Source organism: Vipera berus, assembly GCF_964194415.1.
Source record: "Vipera berus genome assembly, chromosome: 1".
Taxonomy (NCBI): Eukaryota; Metazoa; Chordata; class Lepidosauria; order Squamata; family Viperidae; genus Vipera; species Vipera berus.
In genome coordinates, this window is record NC_138202.1 from 145457869 (window position 1) to 145469872 (window position 12004).

Genomic DNA, 12004 nt, shown 5'->3' on the forward strand with positions numbered 1-12004 from the left:
GCCATCCTTTGTTTTCCTAGTTTATTAAATAAACCATGACTGGTGGCTCATACAATAGCCAAAGCTAAACCACATCACGACTTTGTGCTCTGTGAGAATGAAGATGTTCTGTGATTCCCTCAGTGTCTTCACCCTGCTTTAATTTACAAGGACCCATCACATGTTATTCCTTGATCTTTGGAAGGGGCTGCGAGGGGAGAGATGCACTTGGAGAAGAAGAAGGTTTCTGCTACTAGGGCATCATCTGGAAATCAGTAAAGTCAAGATGGCAGTCATGGCTGCACAATTGAAGGTCTGTCCTTTTTATCCACGGAACCATGTACAAATAGGGAAAGGCTTTCTGTGCATAGCAGTGACTACCTTCTTGGCTTTTTTGACCCAAAAGGAGCCTGGCTTCTGCTACTAGTTATTAAAGAAACACAACAGTGGCAAGCAGGGAAAGATGAGAGAAATGAAAGAAAGGATGCTTTGGCATAAAATTTGTTTTCAAGGATAGGAATAATACCCTACCTCTGACCATTTCAGTTGCAAAATGGTGGAGGATTGTTTTTTGTTTTTTTAAAAAAAGGTCTCAGACCCAGATTAAATACAGTACATACTAGATGTATTTGCATGATGTAGGGTGTTATGTATGGGGATAAATAAAAATACAAGCAGCGGCTCATTGTCACCATCAGGTGGCACTGTGTTGTGACAGGATTGGCTGGTAAGCGCTCGGCGGGAAAACCCAAATAAGGGATTGGATGCCAGTGCACCTGGCCAGGTATATAAGGGGTGCAAGTAACCCCTACTGTTCAGTTCAGTACCACACCAATAAAGAACCGCCATGCTGAAACCCGTGTCTGTCGTCTGACCATGCGGTCAAGAACCCACTACACAATATAGGGATTTTGTTTGTTTGGTATCTTCAAGTCAGTTTTTGAGTTCTGGTGACTGCCTGAATACGTCTCTGCAGTTTACTTGGAAAGATTTCAGAAATGGTTTGCCATTGCCTCCTTTCTAGGGCTGGGAGAGTGTAACTGGACCAAGATCACCCAGCTGGCTTTGTGCCCTAAGATGGGCTTTCACCAAACTGGCTCTCTTCCACCAATTTTACTCTGTTTTTAAAATACCTATAATTCTGGCTCTCTATCATGCTTAATTGAACCATGGTTAACTTAATCCAATTTTCTGAGTCTGCACAATATGCTGAATCATAAATCAACTTCATGTCCTGGGTTCACATAATATAATATGTTAAAGTGTGGCTGGTTTCTGTGTGTCATATAAACGCAGGTGTTGAGTAGTTAGCACAATTTTGTGAATGAAACTGACCTTGACATCCAATATTGTGTTGAGGTATAAAAGTCATATTTGCATTCGGTTACCAAAACTGGGCTGCTAAAATCCAAATGACCTGTACATGATTTGTGTCAAAATGGAAACAAGCCCATTTTGCACTTCTCTGTCACACCTATGATTGAAGCTGAAAACAAAGCTTATTCTCTGATGATTTGATAGTGGTTTACTGAAGCAAAGCTTATTGACTAAATCATTATTAATGGCTTAGTACAACGTACTAAACTCAAGCCAAAACATCATACAATGGGTTACTATAATCATATTAACCCAATCTTAAGCTCCATGAGGTCCAGTTGTTCACACTTTCATTCATATGGATCACTGGGTTCAATGACACCAGATTTTGCTGCTGGCAAATCTAGGCAACTTGTTATTATTATTATTGATCATTGCACAGTCAGCCAGATGTTCAGACTGGATTTGGCATTTTTGTCTACCTATCGAGTCCTTACCAAGGACCTGGGATAGGCAGATGTGGATGTTTGATGGTATTACAGATATCGTTGCAGGATGGAAACAGTTCCTAGTAAGGCCGCCTTTTGCAATTGAGTAATGGCAAATTTGTCAATGCCAATGGTGTTCAAATGGTACTCCAGTTGTTTTGGGATTGCACCCAAGGTGCCTATTACTATTGGTACTACCCTTGCTTGCCTTTGCCAGTCTTTCTATTTCTATTTGTAGGTCTTTGTATTTTGTTAACTTCTCCAGTTCTTTCTCGTCTATTCTGATGTCTCCAGGCACTGCCATGTCCACTATCCAGACTTTTTTGTCTTTCTTATCGACAATTGTTAAGTCTGGGGTGTTATGTTGCAGGTGCTTGTCTGTTTGAATTCTGAAGTCCCAGAGCAGTTTAACTTTATCATTTTCTATGACTTTCTCTGCTTTATGATCCCACCAGTTCTTGCTTACAGGCAAATGATATTTCTTGCAGATCTTCCAATGCACCATTGTTGCTACTTTGTCATGCCGCTGCTTGTAGTCAGTCTGTGGGATCTTCTTGCAGCAGCTTACCAGGTGGTCCACTGTTTCTTCAGCTTCTTTGCATAGGCGGCACTTACTGTCTGTTGCTGTCTTCTCAATTTTGACTTTGTATGCATTTGTCCTTAAGGCTTGATCTTGTGCAGCCAGAATTAGTCCCTTGGTCTCTTTCTTCAACTTTCCTGCTCTTAGTTATTATCTGCTTTCCCAGCTATTTTTTTAATGTACTGGCCATGTAGTGCTTACCATGCCTCTATTCTGTTCTTCATTTGGTCTTTCTTGTAGGCCAGTTTGGTCTCTCCAGTAGGCAGTAAGCCTTCCTGATATACTGATTTCAGTGCATCTTCATCATTGTCCTTCAGATATTCTTCCAACGCCATTTTTTCTTCTTCAACCATCTGATGTACTCGCAGCATTCCACGTCCACCTATTTGCCTAGGTAGATAGCGTCTGTCAATTTCACTGCGTGGATGAAGGGCATGATTCATTGTCATTTTTCTGGTCTTCCTATCCATTGCTTTTAGTTCTGCTTGAGTCCAGTCCAATATTGCAGCTGTGTATCTAATGACTGGAATTGCCCATGTGTTGATTGCCTTCATGGTATTTCCTCCATTGAGTTTGGACTTTAAGACTTTACTGCTTTACTTTAAGACTTTACTGCTAAGCTTGTAAGCCGCCCTGAGTCTTCGGAGAAGGGCAGGATATAAATGGAATTAAAATTTTAAAAAAAATAAAAATAAAAAAGATCTTCTTCACTCTCTTGATGTATTCACCTCTAATCTTTTTCTTGACTTCAGTATGCTTGATGTTGTCAGCTTGAAGGATACCCAAGTATTTGTAGTAATCTTCCTCATCGAGACTTTTAATGTTATTTTCGTGGGGCATCTTGATTCCTTCAGTTTTCACTATTTTTCCTTGTTTGAGAGTAAGTGTGGCACATTTGTCCAAGCCAAACTCCAGTGCAATATCTTGGCTATATTTATTTATTTATTTTATTTTATTGGATTTATATACCGCCCTTTCCCGAAGGACTTAGGGCGGTTTACAGGGTATTTAAAACAAGAAATACAAAAGTTAAAAACAATTTTAAAAAAAATTACATCAATCCCTGAAAAAATAAAAAAACCCAATTAAAATTAAAATTAAAATTCTCAGCCTGGGCCAGAGAGCAAGAAGAGCCAGGTCTTCAGGTGTTGTGACTCAGGGTCAGCCTGTGGGTTCGGCACCCGGCTCAGATGTATCGGATGACTCAGATGAGGGGGAGGAGGTGTGTGTGGGTGACGAACCGGCTGATGATGGCTTGCAGGCTTGGCAGAGCTCCCAGCCGGGGACCTCCTCTCAGCTGCGTGAGCCCGATAGTGCGGAGGATGATGACCCACAGCTGGCCCTGTTCAAGGACGCCCGACGCAGGAGGCAGTCGAGCAGGACTAAGCAGAAAAAGGCTGCGGGTCTCCTCGGGAGGAGGCACAGGGAGACCACGCCCTGAGCTCTCAATAAAAGGAGTGTTTGGGGAGGGGCTGGTTGCTGAAAGCAACCCTTCTGCTTGAGGATTCAAGTTCCGGAGTTTTGGTTTCTTGTTTTGTTAATTGACTATTAAATCTTGGCAAACGCTTTTCAGCCTTGGACGCTCTCCAGTCTCTTCTTTCTGAATAGGGGTTTGCCTTATTACAAGGCCAGAAGGGGCTGGTTCAGAACATCAGGTCCCGGCGGAATGAACAGAGGTCGGGGGCAGTCCTAAGCTCCACGGGCAGCTGGTTCCAGAGGGCAGGCGTACCCACTGAGAAGGCCCTCCCCCTGGGTGTTACCCACCGGCAATCTTTTACCGCCGGCACCCTGAGAAGACCCTCCGTGTGGGAGCACACTGGACGAAGGGAACTTGATGCTGGCAGCAGGTGTTCCCTCAGATATCCCGGACCCAAGCCATTTAGGGCTTTATAGGTCATCACCAGCAACTTGAATCTCACCCGGAGGGCAACCGGAAGCCAATGCAGCTCGCGGAGTAGAGGTGTTACATGGGAGTATCGGGAAACCCCCATCACAACTTGCGCGGCCGCATTCTGCACCAGCTGAAGCCTCCGAGTGGTCCTCAAGGGCAGCCCCATGTAGAGAGCGTTGCAGTAGTCTAAACGGGAGGTCACCAGCGCATGAGTGACAGTGCATAGGGCATCTCGGTCCAGGTAGGGTCGCAACTGGTGCACCAGGCGAACCTGGGCAAAAGCCCCCCTGGTCACGGCTCCTATATGGTCTTCAAAATTGAGCCGGGAGTCAAGGAGGACGCCCAAGTTGCGAGCCCTATCAACGGCGGGTAACACCTCACCCCCCATCGTTAAAGGTGGAATAGTCTGGTTAACCCGAGATGCCGATATGCACAGCCACTCAGTCTTGGCAGGATTGAGACGAATCCTGTTTCTCCCCATCCAGACCTGGACCACCTCCAGGCAACGGGACATCACGGTGAGGGCATCGCTGGGTTGGTTCGGGGTGGAAAGAAAAAGTTGGGTATCATCAGCGTACTGATGATACCCCACCCTGAAACCACGAATGATCTCACCCAGCGGCTTCATGTAGATGTTGAACAGGAGGGGTGAGAGAACCGACCCCTGAGGAACTCCACAAACGAGAGGCCTCGGGGTGGATCTCTGCCCTCCCGTCAACACCGACTGTGATTGGCCCAGGAGATAGGAGGAGAACCACCATAAAATGGTGCCTCCCACTCCCAACCCCCTGAGACGCCGCAGTAGGATACCATGGTCGATGATATCAAAAGCCGCTGAGAGATCTAATAGGACTAGGACAGAGGAACAACCCCTGTCCCAAGCCCGCCAGAGATCATTCACCAGCGCGACCAATGCCGTCTCCGTGCTGTGTCCAGGCCTGAAACCCGATTGGTACGGGTCCAGATAATCAGTTTCCTCCAGGAACAGAGCAAGCTGATGCGCCACCACACTCTCAACAACCTTCGCCAAAAAGCGAAGGTTGGAGACTGGATGATAATTATTTAAAACAGCTGGGTCCAGGGCAGGCTTTTTGAGGAGGGGTCTCACCACCGCCTCCTTCAAGGCGGCGGGGAAGACACCCTCCTTCAAAGAAGCAGTTATTACTGCCTGGAACCAGCCTCGTGTCTCCTCCCAGGCCACATAAACCAGCCAGGAGGGACACGGATCCAACAAACAGGTGGTGGAGCTCAGCCTCCCCATGATCCTGTCCACATCATCAGGGGAAACAGGATCGAACTTAGTCCAGATAACATTTTCAAGACCGTCCGATTCCTCCACGTCAGACTCTGCCCAGTCACAGTCCAGGCTGGCCCAGATCTGAGCGATTTTGTCCATCAGATGATGACTAAACTCCTCGGCCCATCCCTGTAAGGGATCCTCCCTCACCTCCTGGTTAAGGAGGGAGCGAGTCACCCTAAACAGGGCAGCCGGGCGATTATCTGCAGACGCAATGAGGGCAGCGAAGTAATTAGACTTCGCCGTCCTCATCGTTGCAAGATAAGACCTTATAAAGGTTCTTAGCTGCAATCGGTCAGATTCGGATCGGCTGGACCTCCAACCGCTCTCTAGACCCCGTCTCCAACGTTTCATCTCCCGGAGCTCCACAAAAAACCATGGAGCCCAGCGGGATCTGCGCCGGGTCAGAGGTCGCGAGGGTACAACACAGTCAAGTGCCCTGGTGGCCGCCCTTTCCCAGGCATCCACCAAGGCATCCACTGGGCTGTGTTCAGACAGACAGTGTCTGTTCAGACAGACAGTGTTCAGCAGAGATTCTATTTCAGATGATGTTTTTCCATACACATTCAGATCATCCATGTAAAGGAGGTGGGATAGTCTGGCAGACGTTTTTGATGTTTGATAGCCATGCCCCTGAGTTGTTCAGTATTGTTGAAAGAGGAAACAGTGCAATAACAAATAGTAGTGGTGATAATGAATCTCCTTGAAATATTCCTGTCTTGATATTAACCTCTCCCAGTCTTTCACCATTGACCTGCAACTGTGTCTTCCATTGTGCCATCGATCTTTGCACAAATTTTCTGATGTTTCTATTGAGTCCTGTTATTTCTAGGCACTTGATTATTCAGTCATGTGGCAGAGAGTCAAATGCCTTTTTGTAGTCAATCCATGCCACATTCAGATTGGTCTTCCTTTTCTTGCAGTTTTCCGAGATCATTTTGTCTATTAGGAGTTGAACTTTTGTTTCTCTGCTATTGGGGCAGTTTCCTTTCTGTTCAGGTGGAAAGAGATTGTTTTCAACTAGATGCTGTTGTGCTGCATCAGCTACCACACCAGTTAGCAATTTGAAAGTTGTTGGTAAGCAGGTAATTTATTTATTTTATTATTTATTTATTTATTTGATTTATATACCGCCCTTCTCCCGAAGGACTCAGGGTGGTGTACAGGGCAATAAAAATAAGAATACAGGATACAATATTTTAAAGTTAAATGATTGTGCCCAATGTAGTAAGTTAGTTAAAAATAATGTTAAAACCCCAAACCCATCAGACCAGGCCGGCTTGTTCAAATAGATAAGTTTTTAGATCACGCCGGAAGGAGCGAAGGTCCTTGACCTGTAGTTGCCTGGTGTTGCCCCTTTTGCTGGATTTTTCATTATTAGGTAGGTTTTCCCAGTTGTTAGTCACTTTTCAATTTCTCCTCCTTGTAGTATATTGTTGAACTGCTTGGCAATGAGTGGGTATATAACAGTTAGATGTTTCAACCAAAACCCATGCAGTTCATCTTCACCTGGTGCTGACCAATTTTTGATCTTCCTTGCTCTTTTTCTACCATTTTTGTTGTTATTACTAGTTATTTCATTTCAACTTCTGTTTTATTTGCATCCACCTCTTTTAAGCAAGCCGCATCCTTGTTGTGTTTCTTTGGGTTAACCCATATCTGCTTCCAGAACTGCACTGTTTCTTCCTTGTCAGGTACTGACTGATTCATTGCAGTTTCTCCATTGATGGATTGGTAGAAACATTTCTGATTGGATTGAAATTGGAGGTACTGCCTATAATTTGCAATTCGAGCTTTGTATCTACTGATTTTCCTGGCTATAGCTGTTATTTGCTGCTTTATTATTTCCAGTGCTCCCTTGATCTTCCTTGTTTCTAAGTGGTATTTCTTGATTAGCTATTTTTTGGTCTTCTTGTTCTTCAGCTTCTCTTTCATCTGTTCTAGCTTGATTGCATGTGATTTTAACTTACTGATCTTATTTTCTAGTCTAACCTTCCATTTTTGTGGTGCACTATTTGTTTGTTTTTCTTCTTTGTTGATTTTGCATCCCAGGTATTCAGTTATAACTGCAGATGTGCTATACATTAGTTGGTTTGTTTCTTGCAGTGAATTGGTGCTTATACTTGATATTACAGTATTTGCATCTTTTAATACTTGTGCTAGCTGTTTCTTTGGAACAAGCTTCAATGCAGGCAGGCTTATTCTGTTGTTTTTGTGCTGTTCTAGATGCTCAGTTATTATTTGTTTCAATTCTTTTATTTCTTTAGTTAGAGGGCTTTGTTCTTCCTGAGGAAGAGGTGCCTGGTTTCCAAATGGGAACAGTTGTATGGATTCCTTCCTGCTGGATTCCTTCACTGCCAACTCCCCCTGGCTTGTCTCTACATTCAGAATTACTTCCAGCAAGGCTTTGATTTCTTTGCCCTGGGTAAACCTTTGCAGTTCGTCCAGTTCTGTTTCTGTGAATACTTTATTTCATATTATAAATTGGTGTTGATCTGCTAGTCTGTGTTCTGTTATTTCTGATTCTGGATTTTGTTCTTTCCAGAACTGGTGCATTCATTTTAGATATCCTCTTCTTGTTGGACTTGATCTTTGTTTTCAATCACTGTGTATTTGCAACGGGTAAACACATTTTCTTCCAGTAGTTCTGCAGCTGCTGACCCTGGTTGCTCAGCCAACAGTCATGAGTCCTGTAACCCATTTTTCACCAGATATCCAGGAACTCCAACATCTAGCGCAGATCTTGTTAACCCGGGCAACATCCGAGCCGGTATGGCATTCTGAAATTTACATCTCAACATATTTTTTATGGGAGAGATACTCTTTGTCTGACTCCTCTGATGAGACCTGTCCAGTATGGTTGAACCTTTGGCATAGCTCTCATCTTCCTCAGAGTATGCAAGCCCCAATTATTGTTATTGTTTTTCTTGCCATCAGGCTATAAAAATTTATTCCTTCCACCAAAGCAGCTAATTTAACTTTGTTATTCCATGAACGGGTAGCCTCTTTTCATTCTCATTGGTTTCCCTATGTTGGATTTTGGAGTTTTTATACCACATAATGTGTTGTGCTCATTGTTGTCACTAAATAATAATAATAAAATTATGACATATATTTGAATACCATGTTCAGTCTAATTACTTTTCTTCCCCTGACACTTGCTGATGTAACAAATGATCCAGATTAATCCTCTCTGTATAGATAATATATTCTGTCAACTGCAGAAATGATATTTTAATTCAGAGACTCCACTTCAGCAGCTCACTAACAAAAATTTATTTTCAGCTCTGATTTTCCAATCTTTATGTAAGATATGAATCCTACAAAGAATAAAACATTAAGTAAAATCCTTGCATACTGAGGATGTATAACCACTTCAATCTTTAGGTGATTTAAAATCCAATAATCTCCTAATAGGATTAGCTGGGCAAGGTACAAAAACATTTACAATTACTCAATGATATGACTCCTGGCTGATCTTTTCCTTTACAAAAGAATGTCATCTTGGATAAGAATGCTCATTTCTAACTAAATCCTTATTTCTGTACTGCAGTAACTAACTTCTGGTGATCTGGATATTAGACAAGGAGATGTGCATTCTCATTTCTGCTTATTAATTATTACTTGGGGATCCTGAATAATGATATGAAGCCTTGAATGTAGCTCAGTGAATGGTCTACAAGGATAACTAAATATAGGCAGTTCAGTGTATCCCAGGCTTGATTTAGACTAAAATAGAGATCAGCAGCTTTATAGCATTAGATAGGAATTAAGACACAATACAGTTTGATGGCTGTGGCTGAATAAAGGTTTAGCCCAAAGGTTAGATCCAGCTTTTCAACTGGTTCAACATATTGCACCAAATCATGATTTGCTTATGTATAATTTGTTTAAAAAACACAATTTGCTTTGTCTCCACAACACATTTAAAACTATTGTGAGAAGATTCATGTGCTCAGTCTGTGTTTTTTCTGACAGTTTACTAAATCTTGTTTGCTAAGTATCCATTTTTAATGTATCAGATGTGATGAAGTATGATCACGGTGCAAGGTTAAGAATGGCTGAAAACCAATTCAGAATTCAAAGTTGAAAGATTAAAGACTCAAAGTTCAGACTTTTTGTTTCCCAACTTCTACTAAAAAATATGCTTAATTCAATGATGCTTCCTGGTTTACTTTGATAACTTTTGCACTGTTGGTTAATAACCTTGAAAAGCAAAGAAGAGTTATGAACAGAAGCGTCTGCAGGAGGCTTCAGAGAAAGTCAAGATGGCAGGCATATTTTTGTAATCAAAACTCTACCTCTTTTTTCACATAGAGAGAAGATCTGCTTATAGTAATATTTCCAAGCTCAGCATCTTTAACCACTAATCTAACCTAAATAATCTAATCATCATCATAATCATTATCATCTAAATTTATGGACATTCCTCTAGTGCCCAGAAATTTAGATCAAATTGTACAGGGGCCAAAATCTCCAACCAATATTATTATTATTATTATTATTATTATTATTATTATTATTATTATTATTATTATTATTATTATTATTATTATTATTATTATTATTATTCAAATCTCCATCCAGGAAAACGTACTCCCTCTGTAAAATGCTGAATTCTTTTCTCCAAATGTACTTGACATTTCTGGAACAATAATTTTGAGCCAGAATGATAACATCAAATCAATAGTGAATGTCGAGAATGAGAGGGTGAAGATCTTGTGGGACTTCCAAATACAGACAGATCGCCATTTGGAACACAACCCGCCAGATATCGCAGTTGCAGAGAACCAAAGCGTACAGCTGATTGATATCGCTGTACCAGGAGATGCCAGAGTAAAGGAAAAAGAACTGGAAAAAATTACGAAATACCATGACCTGGCCATCGAAACTGCGCGATTACAGATGAAACGTGTAACAGTGATACCCATTGTCATCGGGGCACTGGGAACTATGTCCAAAAACTTTGCAAAATACATCAAGAAATTGCAGCTTCCTGCAATAACTCCAGCAAAGCTACAAAAAACTGCGCTACTCGGAACATCTTACATTTTAAGGAGATACCTGGTTGATACCTAGGATGCTGGCAGCAACCCGTGTCAACCATTAGTGCCAGTCAATTTGAGTGTTCAGTTGACTGAGTCTCATGAATAATAATAATAATTATTATTATTATTATTATTATTATTATTATTATTATTATTATTATTATTATTATTATTATTATTATTATTATTATTATTATTATTATTATTATTATTATTATTATTCAAATCTCCATCCAGGAAAACGTACTCCCTCTGTAAAATGCTGAATTCTTTTCTCCAAATGTACTTGACATTTCTGGAACAATAATTTGGAGCCAGAATGATAACATCAAATCAATAGCAATTAGAGTCAACAGATTCTCAAACAAGATCCAAAACATAATGCATAAAAATGGTTTGAAATCAACCTTTAAAAAGAAAAGAATATCTTGTTTTTCAGACAGTCCTCTGCTAATCTTACACACACACACACACACACACACACACACACACACACAATCATGCAACCTTCCAAAATTGTTGTTATGAGTTATTTTCTTGGTTCCAATTAGCCCTGACCTTTCTTGTTACTGATTGCAATTTTTTATTGCCTATCACTTTGGGGATGCTTTGATTTCTGCAGGAAAGGCAAAATGAATTAATTCCACTACAATGTCAGGAAGAGGAGAGAATGAAGGTGTTATGTTGCTCATAACATTACCGTTGTTTCAGCACATAGATTCTAGCTGTCCCTTCCCTGACCACCTATAGGCCAAATAATATAGTATAATTGAAGGGTGCCAGATTCTATAAGCTCCAGTTTCTATCACAACATCTGAACATGTTTCTCAGAGCTTACAGTTTGGGGACTTTCTTCAATACTCTCTGACCTTATTCTTCACATGTAGCCTCACTTGGGGCCTATGAACTAGAACAGATAAAATGTTGCTTCTCTTACCGATACACAGCCCAGAGTTGTGTCCACCTTTTAAACATCTCAGGACTTCTTATATATCAAATAGTGAGCAGCCCTCTGTCTTGAAGACAAAAAGGGCTGGATTTCAAATTGACTCCTCGCCAGATGGCTTGCTTTCTAACCCAGATGGTGATTTGATTAAGGCTTGTCAGTGGAGGGAAACAGCCAATGCACATGCAGCTTTCCCAGCTAGCTCTCGCTCCACCAGTCAACTTGCAAAGAGTGAACTTTCTCTTTGCAAGGCAACAAAGTGAAAGTTCCACTTTGTTTGAAGGTCATCTTCTCTGAATCAAAGCCACAGTCTTATGGACTGCCTAAGTGAGTGAGCAAATATCTGCAGATTCATCTGGTGGACACTATGTGAAACGTGGTCACCTCTCATTTTTTAGCTACAAGTATTTTCGGTTCACAAGTGGCACTTTCCCCTCAACTGACAGATTGTTCATCAA

The 12004-nt window shown here is 41.6% G+C and overlaps 1 long non-coding RNA gene across 1 annotated transcript in view; it reads left to right on the top strand.

Moving 5' to 3' along the window:
* Positions 1 to 3936, top strand: part of LOC308659158 — a 795581-nt gene extending 791645 nt beyond the window's left edge. The window contains exon 2 of the long non-coding RNA XR_014024461.1: positions 3510 to 3936. This is a non-coding gene — a long non-coding RNA (uncharacterized lncRNA). The remainder of the gene's footprint in view (positions 1 to 3509) is intronic.
* Positions 3937 to 12004: the final 8068 nt, after the last annotated feature.